The sequence below is a fragment of the Lathyrus oleraceus genome, chromosome 4 (genome assembly GCF_024323335.1).
Source record: "Lathyrus oleraceus cultivar Zhongwan6 chromosome 4, CAAS_Psat_ZW6_1.0, whole genome shotgun sequence".
Taxonomy (NCBI): Eukaryota; Viridiplantae; Streptophyta; class Magnoliopsida; order Fabales; family Fabaceae; genus Lathyrus; species Lathyrus oleraceus.
In genome coordinates this window covers 119,954,048-119,970,812 of record NC_066582.1, presented here as the reverse complement: position 1 = coordinate 119,970,812, position 16,765 = coordinate 119,954,048, and the positions used below count along the sequence as shown (strand labels likewise).

The 16,765-nt window shown below is 29.4% G+C and overlaps 1 pseudogene; it reads right to left on the bottom strand.

Moving 5' to 3' along the window:
- Positions 1 to 9,780: 9,780 nt before the first annotated feature.
- On the bottom strand, positions 9,781 to 11,009 carry LOC127073927 (GDSL esterase/lipase At5g62930-like; annotated as a pseudogene).
- Positions 11,010 to 16,765: the final 5,756 nt, after the last annotated feature.

Here is a 16,765-nt window from a genome sequence, read left to right as displayed (position 1 = left end):
GTCTTGTTGTTGTTGCACACTTACACTAGCATGAGTCTATGGAAGAGGCAATGTTCGGTAATCTCGCATAGATTATTTGCTTGTCCTAAACCTAACGCCGAATGGGGTTTGAAAGCTTAAGGCCAAATCGAGATTTAGAGGTGGTTATCTAGTCTATTTGAGAGACGCTCGACAAGTCGGAAATGATAATGGATGGGATTCACATGCATATCGCATTGAGTCACACATTGAGTCGCATGTGTCGGTGTGAATTGTTGTTTGTGTGATTATGTGATATGATTGTGTGGATATGATTTTGGTAGATATGCATATACGTGAATTTTAGGTGATCCATTTGATATGAATTGTTGATGTGTTGTTGTTGTGATATGTGTGCATATTTGTAATATATGTGATGAAATGGTGACTTGTATACATTATGGAATCATGTGAAAGTTGTATACATATTTGATGATGATTTATAAATGATGATGGATGATAATATGTAAATGAAATTGATATGTTGTGAAATATGACTTTTGTACATCGTTTAGTATTTATAAATGAATACTTGTGGATTGTTGATCCATGTCATATGATGGTAAACATGTGATTCTTTAATAAGATGATACGATGCATGTTTGTATGAAGTGTGACGAATTATAATAATATATGTATGTTTGTTATACATTTCATATTATTATGTTTTTCTATAATGATTTGAATCCTCACCCTTCTGTTGGAATGATGTTCTATCGCGACATCGCTCAGGTACCGGAGATAGTGATGCTTCGCACAAGGATTAGATTCGGAGGCTACTTCTTGTTGTGTTTTGACACGGTAGTCTATAGTGATCTGGTCATGTAGTGAAGGGTTTATGGGATTATTTGTATTTGTTTTGATGTTGAGAGATATTATTGTGATATCTTTTATCTTGTTATTTGAATATGTTGGTTTTGATGTTGAGTGGCCTTAGAGCCCAAAACGATATTTTATGGTAGATGATTTATGGGAATCATCACTATTTACCATTTATGAAGAGAGACGATATTCCATTGTGTGAGTATGCATGTTGGTATTTTGTTTTGATTTATAATTCGTGTTACTTGTATGTGACCGTGGCATGTGTTGTTTCTGGAAGAAGTAAATGTGACGCCCTCGTATATGCATGCTTTAATTTACTCCGATTATGCAATTGTATGTTGTATTTGAGTAGTAGTAGTTTAGGGGGGGTTACACCACTCGATAGTATCCCCTCGATATGCCTTCATTGTGATCCATTGACTCAGCAACACTGTACCAACCTTTAGTACGGTCAAACAATGTGACTACATGTGTTAGCTTTGACAACTTCTTCTTTAATAAATCCCATTGAAGCATCCCTGAACAGCAGCCCAGGTTGTAATCCCGAACTCCATTTGGAACGTATGATCTCAAACAACGCACCTAGCCTAAAATAGATAATTTGTACTAAAGCGATTATTGGTAGGTTTCATATGCAGTTGAAGACAAAGTTCATTGATTCCATTAGATTGACACGAAATATAGAATAAGATTAAATATGAAATTATAAAGATAACATAAAAAAACATTATCATAAGAATGATTTGAAGTCATACACAGATACATCCGCATACATTAAACGCAATAAGCAACATGCTTTTTATTAACAAACAATATTAAAAACTTGGCAACACAAACATTCTATTGGAGAAGTTCGTTTCTAGGTGAATGTTAAAACTAACAGAGAAGAATTCAATGGCTTGATACCATATTCAACATATATGTGTCCTTATACTTCTCACAAAATTGTTTTGATGATTGTAATCGCATATTTATGTTGTTTATTTGTTGTATTTGTTTGTGATGTTATTTTATTGTTGTAATTGTTTGTGTTGTTTAATTATTATTTAATTGTTGTTTAAATTATTGTTTAATTGTTGTTTTCAAGTTATTGTAATTGAATTTTATGATATTTATGAAATGAATGTTGTTTTTAATATAAAGAAAAAGGGTTATAATTAAAATTATGTTGTTATGTTTAGTCCAACACTGAGATAATTTTTACGATTATGACCACTACAAGAAAAATTATCTCCAGCCTAGTGATATAGTGAAGTGAAAATCACGTGGCAAAAAAATGGAGTTGCAACGTGAATATCATGTGGCTATGTGTTTTTATTATTAAAAAATTGAGACTGCTACATGCACATGAGAAAGACATAAAAAAAATTTAACAAAATATTATGAAGTGTTAATCACGTCGCAACTTTAAAAAAAAGTAAAAGAAGTCAGACGTGTAGATTAACACATGGGAAACATAAAAAATAATTTTAAACAAAATATTGCGACGTGGTAATCATGTCGCAATTTTAAAAGTAAAATAAATTAAGTGAAAGAAGTCAGGTGTGCACATTTGGCAGAAGGAGGATATTTGAAAATTTCAAAATTTTAGTTGTGACGTGAAAATCACGTCGCAACTTTAAAAGTAAAATAAATTAAGTGAAAGAAGCCAGGCGTGCATAATTAGCATGTGGGGGAGATTTGAAAATTTCAAAATTTTAGTTGTGACTTGAAAATTACTTCGCAACTTGAAATTCAAAAACTAAAAAAAATAAAGGAGGGACGCTGACTTGATGGGGACGTTTGACTGACATATTTATTTGACCGTTGGAGAGTTGCGACTTGAATTTCACTTCGCATGTTGCGACATGAAATTCACGTGGTTGAATTGGCTATATAAATTGCATTCTCTCACGCCCAAATTCAAGAGTCACTATTACATCTCTTCTTCTCTCAATTCCTTCCTCTTCTTCATTCATCTCAATTCATTTTATCAACATATTTCATCTTCAAATTTCTTCACTCAACATTATCTTTCTCAAAAGGTATTTATAACTAATTTAATTTTTTCATTTTTTATTTGTTAAATGTTGTGTTGATTTTTTAATTGTATAACTAATATTGTTAACTTTTTTCTTCAAGATTCATCAAGAAATACCACTATTCAAGCATCAAGGTCCAACATTCAAGTTTGTGTTTATCTTCATTCAAGTATTTCAGAATTTTTATTTTCATATTTAAATATATATTGGGTTGTTGGTTGTTATTGTAAATTTATTATGTAGAGTTTTTTAACACAAAATATTATTAAAATAAATATATAGTTATTATATATTATTCTATTTATATATTATTTTTTTAAAAACAGAAATTATTTTTCAGAATATATTATTAAAATATATTATTTTTCAGAATATTATTTTTTATAATAAATTAATTTTGCAATATATTATATTTTAAATAAAAACAAAATATATGTTTATAATATATTATTTGTTATATTATATATTTTATTTTAAATAAAAGCATAATATATTATATTTTGATTTGTATTCTAATGGTAGATAATCAAAAACAGAATATATTATATAAACAAAATATTAAAACTAGAATATATAAAAGCATAATATATTATATTTTGATTTGTATTCTAATGGTAGATAATCAAAAACAGAATATATTATATAAACAAAATATTAAAACTATAATACATGTTTATTAAATTTTTATTTTTGTAAGATATTACTATTATTTTTAGTATATTATAAATTTATTATCTAAAAATTTTATAATTATTTTATATCTATAAAAAAATTATTATTTATTTTGTATTTATTTATATTTAATTATATTTAAAAAAATATTATTAATTTTAGTATATTAAAACGTAAAACAATAATTACAGATTTTTATTTTATAAAAAAAACAAAGTTGTGAAATGATTTTCACTCTACAACTTAGTGAAGTGATGTGCACTTCACAACTTTGTCACTAGATAATCTCGTCGCAAGTCACTATCCCCTTATCTGTCATCCTTGCTACTCTGAATTACAACAGATAAAGCTGAAAAACGTGTTGTGAAGTGATTTTAACGTGGCAAAGTTGCGACGTGATTTTCACGTGGCAACAGAGTTGCCACTCATGCGCCTGCCGCGTGAAAGTTCACGTCGCAAAAAAGTGTTGTAAAGTGATTTTTCACGTTGTGACGTACGTAACTACATTTTTTTTGTAGTGGACCGGGCTGACGACATGAACTACATAATCTAACAATTTTGTTCGCCGTATCCATTTTTGTTCGAATACGAATGTTGTTTGGGCGGTTCTTTTTCTTTCTTCGCATTATTTCATTGAGCTAGAGTATGTCCCATTATGTAGACCAATAATCCTCTTTTTCTATCACAGAAAAGCTATTTTGTAAATATTGCATAGATTTATGACTATGTAAAAGGCGAATAGTTAGTTGGAAGGATCCTGTCGAACCTTTGAACATGTCGCTATGACATGGGAGCATGGTATACAAAAGGATTGGAATTTTCTGCAGTCACACTTACCTCTATCTAGTTCCACTCGATAGTATTCCCTCAACATGCCTTCATTGTGATCCATTGACTCAGCAACACTGTACCAACCTTTAGTATGGTCAAAGACTGTGACCACATGTGTGTTAGCTTTGGCAACTTCTTCTTTAATAAATTTCATTGAAGCATCACTGTACAACAACCCAGATTGTATCCCTGAACTCCATTTGGAAAGTCTGATCTCAAACAATACAACTAGCCTAAAATAGATAATTTGTACTAAAGCGGTTATTGATAGATTTCATATGCATTCGAAGACAGAGTTCATTGATTCCATAAGATTGGTATGAAATATAGAATAAGATTAAATATGAAATTATAAAGATAAGATAAAATAAAACATTATCATAAAAATGATTTGAAGTGATACACAAATACATCCGCATACATTAAACGCAATAAGCAACAGGATTTTTATTAACAAACAGTATTAAAAACTTGGCAACACAAACATTCTACGGGAAAGAAGTCTGAGGATTTTTGTGATCAATTCCAGAGTAGTCAGGAAAATCAAATGGCATATTATCAGCAGAAAGTCCAGCCTCATTGAACACCTTGATCACTTGATATCATCATCACTAGGGTCTCACTTATAGGCTTTTTGATAAGTCTTTAGCATGCTCCGTCTTCAGGTTAGCAACCTTCATTTCTAGAGTCAGCAAAGAAGGATAAGTCGAAGTTATAGTAACGTGAGAAGATAATATTAACCTTTTACTTTGCCCAATGTTAAAAATATTAACCTTTTACTTTCAAATTTCTACTTTAATTGAATGATAATATTATAATTAGTATTTCACTGATCTCTTCTTAAATAGACACGTTTTAATTTTAACTGCACAAATTAAAACAATTTAAAATTTTTTAAGGAACTAAGATTATTAAAATTTATGGCTAGTTAGAGATCTCTTTCATATTCACCCCTAATTTGAAGTCAATGACTAATTAGTTAATTGATTAGCTAGAATAATTGGAAAGAGGGAGAGGGCAACAACTACACAGAAAAAATGGCAAATATGCAAGTTTTAAAGTTCATTTTAATTTTTGAAGTCTTCAAAATCAACAATAAAATATTCAAAATTAGTTATCAATCAGTGATATTAGAAATAATTTAATTGAAATACACTGACAGTGTAAAAGGATTTTACACTGTCAGTTAATCATATCCGTTGGATGTTTGAACAAATTTGATTTTTATTTTAAAAATCTATAAAGTAATGCAAACGGATGATGGTGATGAATTGATTGTATAAAATATTTTATACTGACAATGAATAGTAATTAATCTCTATTAACAATTATAAAGACTAGCGTTCAAACGGGCACTCCGTGCCCGTTTGTCCGCTTTTTTTTATTACGCTAACGCGTGAAAATATTAACAACGTCTTTTTTTATAAGTTTGATTTTAATATAAATTACTTATATGATAAAAAAATATGATATTTATTCAGATGCATATTAGATTTTATTTATAATATATAATATTTGCGCATTAAATTTTGTTTGAATTGAGAAAATTGTAGTGTGACGTGACTTTATTTAACCGTTTTTTTTCAAGCAAATCAATAAATAACTCAATGTATAAACTTAAATTCTTCTTTAATGTTTTTGAATTTGTGTTTTTTAATGTTTTTGGTATGAGGATGTAATGCACAATACATACACATGGAAACAATTAAACTTCTCTTCAACAACAGAGTAAGAATGCAATGATAATAATCATCAATATTCATCTTTCTTTTATGGAAAAACCACTTACATATTGTTTACCAAAATCCTCTATAAATAAATATCATGTTATATCATTATTCCCTTTACCCTCTCTCTCTCTCCACCATGATAATCAAGCTAGTATTATGTTTTAAATTAATAATTTTAATTTTAATTTAAATAATTTATATAATAAACCTTTTTGACATGAACTATCATGTCCGTCCATCCGCTTTTTTTAGGGAGTGTTTGTTTCCAGGATTCATAAAAAAAATCTCATGAATAAATTACCTAAAAAAATAAAGATTTAATTTTCGAGTACTTTTCTGAAAATGAATTTAGCATATAGTTTGATATAATCTTTAGAAAATGAATAATGATATATTTTTCTCAAAAATATTATGTGAAATTTCATGGGAATCAACAATCCCACTTTATTCTCGTAGGAGTAAAACAATGGGAATTATGAAAGTTATGCAAGTTCTTTTATTTTATGGAATTTTGTGATTTCTTTTTTCAATTTTGTAACAAATATGGGAATAATTTCTTTCACCCATGTATTTTCGAGAATATAATTTAATTTCTAGACTTGAAAGAAATATCATCTTAAAGCGCACACGCCAAAAACTATAAAACACATTTTTTTTATAAATTTTGGAGTATTTTTGAAATTAAATTATAAGTATCAAACATGATATATTTATATTACATTCTATTTTGACACTCTCTCGATCTCAACAATTTATGATATTTATCCTATATTTCGTACAATGCTTAAAACTCACATAGTATTATAAGATGATGATTTATAAAATATTAAATAGCATAATTTGTGAAATAGATTTATCACAATAAATCATTTATGAATTCCTGATACTCTCTTCTCTCTCACTCCTTAAACAACAACACCATTTTTATTATGCCATTTTTTTCTTCCGCCTCCTTATGTCCTCGCCATGTATTTCTTTCCATTAGTAATATGTAGTTACTTCTCAACTTTTTACATTGCCACTTGTTAAGTTTGAAAAAAGAACAATTAGAGTACTACACACTGTTGTTTTATTTTTATTGATCCCTGCATTTTTATGATAAGAAGTGAATTAAACGATTTAACCAAACACAAAGCAAATTTTAATTTTTAAAGTATGAACATACAGCAATAATGAAATACATAATTTAAGAAGTTTTGATATTCTTTATAGACAAGAGTTTACCTTAATAGTAAATGTTTAAGAAAACAAACTATGAGACTTTAAAGTAAGTATATTAAGTTATAAGGAAAGATAGTGAATGCCCTATCTAACATGTAATAACTGCTAACAAAAACATAACATTTTTATTTTTTTCCTTCACAACCTTTACATGTTGCTAGATTTTGATTGCTAGGAGGGATAAGAATGATTATGTTTTGTTTCAAGCAACTTCTTTCATTTGCGTGGACTGCAGTTACGGTATATAAAAATAATTATCAATTTTACTGCAGAGTATCCACAAAATATCATCAAAACAACCATTACAAACACAAAAACCTTTATATGATGGAAAAATTTATATCAACTTAAAATGAAAAATGAAAGTATTTACATTGAACCTTATGGCAAGCACATTATTTTCAAGATAAAGTGGATACCAAACCAAAATTGAACATTTACAAACCACAACGAAAAGCAATGTTATTGAAGAAATAATATGAGACTAAACTATTTTAAACCTCATAAATGAAAAGAAACCCAAACTGAAAACAATTTTTTCATCATAATTCCTAAAAACTCTCTTCCATCTCACACACGATCTTTGTCTGTTGCAACCACGATTTAAACATACATAATTAATAAAAAGAATAGAAACAAACGCGGTAGAAAACTTAAATAATATAATAGATAAATTGGTATAATAATAAAAAGTGATGAAAAATACAAACGGTATAACTCTTCTCCAACATGTTCTTCTTAAAATTAAAATTAAGAAAAAATGATCAAACTATATCACAAAATTGAAAAAGTGAAATAAGAATGAACAAAATTAAATGCATCATTATTTTCAAAGGCATAAAAGATGCATATTGTCTAGAATGTGAAAAAATTGTCTAGAATGTGAAAAAATTGTCTAGAGAGCATATTGTGAAAAAATTCTCTTTTTCTTCTGCATTAGTATTTTCAAAGGCACAAAAGATGCATCCCTTTACTCGCTTCCTTAAATTATAACGTGCTAATGCAGTTTCATGGATGGTAACCAATTTTCATCTTTATAGCATGTCCGGGATATATTTGTCTAAAAACCGTGTTATAACGTGGCAATGCAGTTACAATGAAACATTTTTGAAATAATTATAATATTTGAAGGATAAAATAGGAAATAAAATAGGCCAGACTAAAATTTGCAATCCCCATTATATGTTGTTATAGAATAGATGATTTTTTCAAATGTAATTACAATATTTATAAAGTGTATGATTGAAATAAAAATAGGTCAATCTAAAAATTAAAGATTTATAGTTTTCGTTGATGTTCATATGAAGCAATATAAACCAAAAGAAAGAGAACTTACATTGTCAAAGTTGTTGATTTTATATTTTTAATATAACATCTTCAGTTATCAAGTGATATAAAAAAATTATAGAGAAAGAAAAATATTTAGAAATTAACTAAAAGGAAGAGAGAAAAAGAAATAATTAATTTGTAAGTAAAAGAAAGTGAGAATTATTTTAAATTGAAAGATATGGAAGTTACTAACCACTTAATTTTGTAACTCTTGTAAGTTATCAAGTACACAATTTTTTTAATGTGTTATTTATTTAAAAAGAAACTAGATATTTTTGGATCAAAATTAGGTCACTCCAAAATCATGTATTCCCTTTATATATAGGTATTTTGTAAGTCAAAGAAAGTGAGAATTATTTTAAATTGAAAGATAAGGAAGTTATTAACCATTTAATTTTGTAACTGTTGTAAGTTATCAAATACACAATTTTTTTAATGTGTGATTTATGTAAAAATAAACTAAAGGGTATTTTTGGTATCATGTATCCCCTTTATATATAGGTATAGATTATAGATTACACAATTTTGTAAGTAGAATGAATAAATAAATCAATTTAAAGTGTAATTAGGAAAAGAAAATCATATTCAATATAAACTTATATTTTTGTGATAATGGAGAAAAGCAAAATAAACTTATCTTTATGTTTGTACTTTTCAATTATTTTAAATTTTTTTATGTGAAGTTTTAAAAAAAAATCATTTTTTAAGGGCAAATATATATGATCCTATCTTGCAACAATTAGGTGTTTAAGTTGTGAAAAAAACTATCATTACCGTTATTAAAAGAAACTATTGCCAATTTTAAAAATATGGTGAGAGGTTATTAAAATAAATTATATTGGAAGTAAAAAATACTGCATATTAGAAAGTTACAATAAAAAATCAAAAGTAAGATAGAAATATAATAGAATTAAAAAAGTTCAAAAAAAAAATAGTATGTTGATTGTGAAAGAGATGAAATTAAAAAAAATAAATGAGGATTTTTAATTTGTATCATCATTCAATTGTTAATCGAAGTTATAGATTTTTTTTGTGAGAGATGGAAGTTGGTTTATCAATTGATAACCAATAAAAGATATTAATCACTCAAATTATTTATAAAAAAAATAAAGGATAATTTTGGAAAAAAAATAGGTCACTCCAAAAACTTGTATCCCCTTTCTACATAGTTATAGATTAGATAAAATAAAACATTATCAGAAGAATCATTTGAAGTGATACACAAATACATCGGCATATATTAAACGCAATAAGCAACATGCTTTTTATTAACAAACAGTATTAAAAACTTGGCATCAGAAACATTCTACTGGAAAGAAGTCTGAGGATTTTTGTGATCAATTTCAGAGTAGTCAGGAAAATCAAATGACATACTATCATAAGAAAGTCCAGCCTCATTGAACACCTTGATCAGTTCTTGATATACTACTGCATTTCCATCTACTGTGAGGTGCAACCCATCCCTGTAACACCAAAACAACAATGTATATAAATGGCTAAACTTATGCGAGGCATGTATTTTAAGTTCAGATTGCTACAAACCATAAAAATTTCTTTTTCCAGCCATCGGTTTCTTGCATTTTGGACCATAAATCTATATAAGACACACCCATTTCCTTAGCTGTCTCAACACATGCTTTTGCATATTCACCAGTAACTTCATTTGTTCTTTCCGACAATTTATTACTAGCATTATCACCGTATAAGGATCTGCAACACAACAAAAACTAGTCAAACATGAAATTAATATTCTCTATTTCTCTGACTGAGAGAGAGGAGGGATTTATCTTACATACGCGCTTCCTCGCAAACAGGAGGTGGAGTAATAAGCACAATAAGCATAGTTGGTGAGCTTGACTGAAATCACATTTTTATTTTTGCAATCAATAACTGATAATGTAATTAATAGAAAGTGATCAAGATTAAATGTAAGAGATAATCTAGAAAGTTGAACCTTCAAGTGATTGACAATTTTCTGGAGGTTTTGTTTGTACTCTGGAATAGGTACATGCTGTCTTTCATTGTTTCTTCCGATTAAAGCCGCATCATTAGCACCGAAGAAAATTGTGGTAGCAACCAGCGGTTTACGTACGAGTGAGAAGATATGATCGAGTAAGAACAAAGCCCATCTGGTGTTGTAACCGCGATAACCACGAACAATTACATCAGCCTGAAATTTAAATCGATTTTGTGATTTGTTAGTTACATAAAATTTAAATGAATCTTATATGTGAAAGTTTCAAAGGAGAAAGAAAGCTTAACTTGCGAGAATAGTGATTGGCAAGTGAAGAACCCCAACCATTATCGAACGATTGCTCCGTTATTGAATCTCCAAACAACACTATGTTTTCTCTCATTCTACGCTAATAACCCAGTAAAATACCTCACTCCAAAACATCCTTCAAATTTATATTATTGTTAAGATACTTATCCAATATTTTTTTTAATAAATTTTAATAATTTTTTACACGGACAATGTATAGTAATTAATTACATTATTAAAGAATTTAATTGAAATACACGGACAATGTAAAAGGATTTTAGACCGTCAGTTAATCATAGACGTTGGATATTGAAACAAATTTGACTTTTATTTTAAAAACTTATAAAGTAATGCGGACGGGTGATGATGATGAATCGACAGTGTAAAATTGTTTATACTAATAATGCATAGTAATTAATTCATTTGTTAAAGAATTTAATTGAAATACACTGACAGTGTAATTTTACACTGTGAGTTAATAATAAACGTTGGATATTGAAAAAAGTTTGATTTTTATTTTAAAAATTTATAAAATAATACAAACGGATGATGATGATGATGAATCGACAATGTAAAACTTTTTAAATTGATAGTGTATAGTAATTTCATAATTAATAACTATTTAATTAAATAATTTATTGTAGTGAAAGATAGGAGTAAAAGAAAGGATAATGAAGTTATTATATAGAAAAAAAGATCAACATCGATCATTATCCTAGTTTTTATTTAAGATTTTTACCAAGGTTTAAGCTACCGAGTCAATTAACTTAAAAGACAAATATGAAATTTTGATAATAGCTTAGAGACATATAACAAAAGGATCATTATTTTATGTTTGGATTCTTGCAACTTTAAAGTGCCATGTTTGCTCAATTATAATTTAAAAACTATTGAAGTTTAACATATAAAAATTATTGAAGTTTCACATATAAATTAATAAAAACTATTGAAATATGTAGTTCAAGATCAACCTTCCATTTTAGTCAAGAAATCTCATCATGTTGTCTTCGATTGACACCTTGTAGTTCTTTTTGACTAACTGCCCTATGCTGAGCAAATTGTTCTTCATGCCTAGTATGTACAACATATTTGAAATTATTGACCTCTTGCCATCTTTTCTCATAATTATAACATCACCAACACCTTCAACTGCTAGAGTGTTGTCATTTGCAAATTTCACCATGTTCTTCATTGAGGGTTTTATGTTGACAAACCAATCTTTTCTTCCAAACATGTGTGATGAGCATCTTGAGTCCAAGTACCACTGGTCCTTGAATCTCTCTTCATCTCTTGTTGTAACCATCAACAACGTCTCTTCCTCTTCATGTTTCGCCAGCTTTGCATAAGTTTCTTGATTCTTCTTCTTTTATGGACAATCACTAGAATAATGACCATACTTCTGACAGTTGTAACACTGAATGTGACTCTTGTCTGGCTTTTGACCACTACCTCTTCCTCTACCTGCAACACCTCCTATTTGGTTGCTTTGGGTCCGGGGGTTTTATCTGATTCGACCAGTTTCCTTCTTGCTGATTTCGACCAGTCGAATTGTTGTAGCCTCCTCTGTCTTTGTTGCCATTCCATCTTCCTTTGCCTTTTCTTTCTTTTGTTGATTGAGCCTGCAAAGCCATATCACTCTTCGACTTTCCTGCAGCTCTTTCAGCCATTCTTTATTCATGAAATTCAAGTGTCCCTTGAAGCTCTTCCTTTGTCAGTTTTGACAAATCTTTCAACTCTTCTATGGCTACTACAACGTGGTCAAACTTTGGAGCCAACGACCTCAAGATCTTTCCAACAACAAATCTTGATGTCAACACTTTTCCACATACCTTGATTTGATTCACCAGTTTCGTAACATTGGTGAAGAAATCAATTATGCTTTAATTATCTTCCATCTGAAGCAATTCATACGTTCTTTTGTGAGTTTGTAACCTCACCTTTTTCACCTTCTCTACGCCTCCAAACGATTTCTCTAGAATTTCCCATGCTTCTTTCGCTGACTCTACATCACAAACCTTTTCAAAGTTATCTACATCAACACATTAATGGATTATAAAGAAAGCTTTTATAATCTTTTTTCTTCAATTCTTTATGTGCGACCTTTTCTTGATCTGTCGCGGCTTCTGCAAGCGTTGTTTCTCCTTCCTTCACAAGATCCCAAAGATCTTGATAACATAACACAAGCTTTATTTGCTTGCACCAATTCTCATAATTATGGTTCTTGAGAATCAGAAGATTTGCTGGAAAATGCCCGTTTGGATGATTCGTAGCCATGATAATTTTCTTCCCACAAATCGATTAAACCGGAGCTCTGATACCAGATGTTGGAAATCCCCCAAAACCTATGGAGAATTTCAATCAACCTTGATGGAAAAGATTGTTATCACCCACACAATGACAATGAAAAGAAGAACAATGGAGAAAGAAAGAAAGTAAAGAACGATGAAGGAGAAGAATAATTAAATTCTGTAGAGTTTCTCTCTGCCCACAAACTGTGGAAAAATTCTTATTCACTTTACAACTGCAAAATACTGTGAATACAATGTTATGAATACTCTATTCATTTCATTACAAAAATAAGGGTTACTCCCTCTATTTATAGATTTAGGTTAACTTGGACCTCAAGCCAAAACCCAAAACTTTAAAAGCCCAAAATAGCTAACACTACTAAAATAGGCATAAGTCAAAATCCTATATGAAGCAACATGTTTCGACACATCGACACACTAACACAACTTAACACACTAGATTGTTCGACACTTCCTTGCTTCTGTCGAGCAACCTGCTTCGACACAAGGAATTACAATTCAACAAAAACCTCACATTCTTTCTAAAATATAATTCAATTATAATTGTTGTTATATATTAAAAAATTAAACTTCGAATGTAAAATTAAACAATTATTTTTCAGTCAATTTACATATAAATATTCTACAATATATTAGTAAATTAAAAATAACTAATATGAAAAGAAAATATAGTTGAATTAAACAAATTGAATACATTGAAAATTAATGGGATAATAAAACACAAAAATAATATTTTTGGATTTATTTCAATGCCTAATTAATCATCCAACTCATAAAAACATATTCAACATCATATTCATTTCACTCTAAAACTACGAAGAATTTACAAAATAGAGAGTTTTATCTTAGTTATAATATTAGATTTAATGTTAACTGTGATAATTAGTTTCATAGTGTCTGAATTGTTCAAATGTGGAATATATTCAATTCATATAATGATAAACTTTTTTTAAAAAAATTAAATAAATGAAAAATGAAACAATAAAAAACTACAAAAGTTTGATACATTTTTTTCACATTTTTTTTTCGTTTTAATTTTAATGTCTTATCATATATATTCATACGTAAAATTGTACTTGTTTAACACTCTCTCCATCTTTTTCTCTTAATTAAAAAACTTTGTATACTAGAGAACAAAAATCAATCTAATATAATATTACTTAAATAGTCCATCTCAATCTCGCGCGTTGCACGGACCTTAATCTAATTTGTTATTATTTTTGGGAATTTATGGTTGAATATGAAGATGTGAACAGTGGTCTTGTGACACAAATTGCTCACGACTTAAATGTCTCCTTCTCCTTCTCCATTTCTTCTTCATTTTTTCATTTCTAAAACAATTTTCAATTCTTCATTTCTTCTCTCAAGCCAAACAAAATAAATCATTTATCTTGAAATAATGGTTACTAATTCTTTTTTCCCTCCGGCATACTTGAACCGTCACACTTACCCATTACAAGTTAGTGTGGGTTATAGTGTTGGTGACTATCACTTCGCTCATAATTCTTGAAGCAATAGGATACTGGGTTATATACCCACATGTTATGGTCTGGTGGAATGCACAACAAGTTGTCGTTATGGCTGCGGATCCCCAGCAGCCAGCAGCAACGATGGCAGATCCACAACAAGCAGGGAAGTGGTGAGGGATCCAGTGGTGGTACATGTAGCGGTAAATTCATAACCATCAAGCTATGGATAAGCTAGACGTCAATAAAACCAGAGTCGCCACCGCACTTTTATTGTTTCCAAGGGAAAAGGGAAAAGTACGAGCAAAACCCAAAAGATAAGAAGTTTTCAAATCAAAACTAATAAAATGCCAGAGATTACAAGTAAGGGAGTTGGTTACACAGAGGGAAGGTGTTAGCACCCAAAGTGTCATAGGTACTCCTAGGGAGCCCTTTCTTGTGTGCATATGTGTTTTTGTACAAAGATGTTTGCAATAAATAGAGTGGAGGGATGAGAAAAGAATTCATTAATTATATTTTTGTATTTGACAAGACCTTCGGACTTGTTCCTACGTACCAACATAAAAATGAGGGATCAAAATCTCGTAGTTCGTGGTATCAATTTCAAAGTGAGTGCATTGCTTTTTATGAAAATTTAAGTTTTGCAAAGGCACAAGGGCCTAAAAATGGTTTAAATGAGTGTTAGTTCTTTTTGACTTTTGAAATTTTAAGTCAAGTATAGTTAAGTTTATTTACAAGTTTGATTAAGAAAAAGTTTGAAAATGCAATGGCATAAGGCCAAAGTTTCTAATTTGCAATATGATCAAAGTTTAAAAACCAGACACAATCAAAGAAGATTTTTAAAAGAGGGAGAGATTTTGAAATTAAAGAAGTGGGGAGGAGATGAAGAGACTAATCCTAAGCATAAATTTAAAAGTTAAGAGTTGAAAAGATCTGACCAATGGGCTACAATCCAATAGATAAGAATATCATATAGAAACCCAAATTTCCCTTGGACTTTAGAATCAAGCAACAATCAATATACAAATAGCAAGTTGAAGAGCAAAGCATCAAATAAAGATAGCCACATCCAAACTTAATAACTCCATGATCTTCTTCAAAATTCCATGTATCAGATGACTTCAAAGATGACATTAGAAACCGGTTCAAAATAATAGCTTCAATATGATCATGTTACAGATGAACTCAAATGGATCTTCAATTTTGTACCAGATGAAAGTTCACTTCACAAGCACTTGGTTTCAAGAAAGTTGGCATTGGACAAGTCCTTTGCATAGGGAGTGTTGCCTAAATTCTAAGTCCAATAGTCTCAGATCAAACCAACAGTCTACACAAGATGTTTTTTAAGGTTTTTGTTCTTATTATGTACATTCAGGTCAAAAGACCACACAAGCAAACAAATATATACAAATACAATATATCACAAAATATGGTCCAAGTGAAAAAATGGAAAATGACATCAAAGTAAACAACTTGAATGGTATGAATAATGGAAAATGAATAAAAGCTTGAAATTAAAATGCATAAAAATAAATGGCTTGAAATTAAATGTTAATTATTAGTTGGTTAGAAGTTAGTATTGTTTTTGCTTTGTTTTTGTTTAAGTCATTCTTTGGAGAACACTCAACCCACTTATCACAAGCATGGATCCTTGAACCAAGACATCTTCCAAAGGAAGGAAAAAAGGTCAAGTTTCCACACAATACCATGAAAGAGGAAAGACTTACAATCTCACTAACTAGAATGGTATGCCTTTTGTGTTAAAATTTAGCGTTATGTTAAGCAATCATAATTGGACTTATGTAGAAGTCACAACTATTTGAGGTCGGGCAATATAATTTTGGTGTTAATGCATGTTAGATGTAACACCCTTCTAAATACCCCCAAATTATTATAATTAAAATAACCATATATTCATCAGAGTAATTATGCCCCGAAGGGTGTCACACAATCATCTCACAACTCATTAAAATATCCTGTCATGCTCATTTATTTAATCAAAATAGGGTTCTTTGCATAATTCGCAGCGGAATAAAATTCAACTCAATGTAAAACATGTAACACAATACATGTAAATCAA